Source organism: Mus caroli, chromosome 19 (assembly GCF_900094665.2).
Source record: "Mus caroli chromosome 19, CAROLI_EIJ_v1.1, whole genome shotgun sequence".
In the NCBI taxonomy this organism is placed as follows: Eukaryota; Metazoa; Chordata; class Mammalia; order Rodentia; family Muridae; genus Mus; species Mus caroli.
The window spans coordinates 37,820,429-37,823,337 of record NC_034588.1 but is presented as its reverse complement, the minus strand read 5'-3'; the positions used below and the strand labels follow the sequence as shown (position 1 = coordinate 37,823,337).

Sequence of the window (2,909 nt, the reverse complement as noted above, 5' to 3'; positions counted from 1 at the left end):
GAGGGAGGGAGGGAGGGAGGGAGGGAGGGAGGGAGGAAGGAAGGAAGGAAGGAAGGAAGGAAGGAAGGAAGGAAGGAAGGAAGGAAGGAAGGGAGTTGGTGATAGAATTAAATGAGTTAAAAACAGGTAAGAACTCTCAAGAATTGTCCCCAATGTGTGCCATTACCTTTGCACTATGTAAATCACCTAGACTGAAGCTGGGGCTACTGTCCCCAGGTGAGCCTTCCCTACAGAGCCTTGTCTCCTTTTCCTTCCTCTTTTCTCCTTAACCAGCCTCACCAGCCACTTTCCTGTTCTAGGTGCTGCCCATCCCCAGGTCCCTAGCACACGTGCACTGTCCTGTCTCCTGGGACACTACCCCAGTGCTTTACCTGGCTGATCAAATGATATATCCAAGGTCAATCCTCCTGGATCCTCACCACCACCAGCAGCTGGACATGTACACCCCCCTCTGTAACTTTAACAGCATCCACCATGATCCAAAGTTTCTTCGCTTGTGTTTGTGTTTACATGTCTTTGCCCAAGCTCTGTGGGAGCAGGGGTAACCCGTCTTTTCATTCCTGCATGTCCAGCACCCAGGACAGTGCCTGGAACAGAGGAGGAGCTCCTCATATCTGCCCACAGCAGTACATCCCTGGCTGGATGCCTGAACAAAAAGCCCCACAGAGTGAGCATCCCAGCCTCTCAGTAGCTTTGTTAGCTTTTTACCTCCCTGGGAGACTGTGGCTTCTGTAAGAAGTGGCCAAAAGAAGCACATGGCTCAATGACTTGCCACAGCCACTGAGAACTGAATGAGCCTATTAGCAGCAGATCAGCAGGCCCGAGAGTGGACAAGCAGAACCTGGAAGAGATGGGTACCTTCCTAGGCTACCCTTCTGCTTGGTGACATAGCTATAACTTCCCCATGCTTTATCAGGAACTGCCATGAGAAAATGGAGAGGTCTTCTCCCTGATGTTCAGACAGCGTATCCAAGAAAGCTGCACACGGAGATTAAGATGCATCCCGAGGGCAGCTGCCCCTGCTCTTTGGTACACACATGCACTGTACTCTTTCTGGTCTAGTGTGCTGTGTTTTTCTGACCAACGATTTATATTGTCTTCATCAACATGAGTTAACTTTGTATAGTAGAATATTTTGCACAAGGTTTTATGTTATTATATAATTAGTAGGATTGCTATTTTTGTTTTAAAAGAGATTTATTTATTATTATATGTAAGTACACTATAGCTGTCTTCAGACACACCAGAAGAGGGCATCAGATCTCATTACAGATGGTTGTGAGCCACCATGTAGTTGCTGGGATTTGATCTCAGGACCTTCGGGAGAGCAGTCAATGCTCTTAACTGCTGAGCCATCTCACCAGCCCCCAGGATTGCTATTTTCATAGGTAACTGAACTACAAATAATGTAAACCCTAAGTATGTCAAGATGTCAAATAAATAAATAGATAGATAGATAAATAGGCAGACAGACAGACAGGTAAGTTAATCTTATATGCACATTTTTTTGAGAGACAATATAACGCTGTACCCATATTGTATTAGAGACTATGGTGGGGGGGCTTCCTCATTTTTATTTATTCATTTATTTTGCATCATTGTAAACTCAAGTCTCTGCTCTATCCCCCTCTGCAATTTTCAATTACTTGTTTCTAGAAACGTCTCATTGCTTCTAGCAAAGTTAAAATATTCTTTTATCTTGATAGATGTTAGAGAATAGTTACTGACTTGACATGACTGTCAGGCTGGGGCTTCATCAGTCAATAACTTTCCAAACAAGGAACTCTGGAGACAGGGTCAGGAAAAGTTTAAAATTCAGCTGTTTGCAAAGTCCTTACAATCAAGATTGAGGACCCTAGAAAACACTGAAACACCATTTAAAGTGTATAGATGTATGTGCAAATAAATGTGTAGAATGCATGGGAGCACTCTCCTGCAGGTGTGCAATTAGATGTATAGATTGCATGGGAGCACTCTCCTGCAGGCATGACAGAAAATGAGATCAGAATGCCATGCTGAAGAGAGAACACCCTCGAATCCAGAAACCTGCAACCACCAATTGAGTGACCTGGGTAAGACAAAAATGTTTAGAAAAATACTTTTAGTACAAAGGAAAAGCTGGGAGCCTAGGACACTCTAAGTTTCCCTCCCAACCCACAAACTCCAAGTCTCTAGGTTTTAAGTATTCAGGAGATCTATCTATCATCTATCTATCTATCTATCTATCTATCTATCTATCTATCTATCATCTATCTATCTATCATCTATGTATCTATCTATCTAAAATGAATGTTTTGCCTACATGTATGTCTGTGCATGCAGTGCCTGCAGAAGCCAGAAGAGGGCATTGAATATTCTGGGATGATTATGAGCACCTTGTTGGTGCTGGGAATTGAACCTGGGTCCTCTGGCAACAAGTGCCTTTAGCCAGTGAGTCATCTCTCCAGCCACAACATGCCCCTTGGCAAATTGTTGTTTTCAGCCTGGCTGGATGAAACCCACTATGTAGATGAGTCGTGCCTTGAACGTGCGGTGACTCAGCTCTTGCCTCTGATCCCTTAGGGCTTAGGTAGCTGACTGGTATCCTCAGCAGAGAGAATTGTGATTCCCAATGGATTTCTTTTCTGGGTTACTTTAAAATGCCTTTTAAAGACAATTTAAAATATTTGACAAACCTATATATACACAAGATAGTCTAAGTGCTGACCTGATATATTTATAATGTATAACTGTATAATGACACATTGTTTAATTATCCACACAACCCAATTAATGAACACATTCATCACCTCCCTAGTTACAGTTGTGTGTGTGTGTATGTGTGTATGTGTATGTATGTGTGTATGTATGTGTGTGTGTGTGTATGTGTGTGTATGTGTATGTGTGTGTGTATGTGTATGTGTGTGTGT

The 2,909-nt window shown here is 43.0% G+C and overlaps 1 protein-coding gene across 1 annotated transcript in view; it reads left to right on the top strand.

Annotated features, from left to right (window-relative positions):
* Tll2 (tolloid like 2) overlaps window positions 1-2,909 on the top strand; it is a 121,855-nt gene that overhangs the window by 63,526 nt on the left and 55,420 nt on the right. The gene's annotated exons all lie outside the window — the stretch shown is intronic.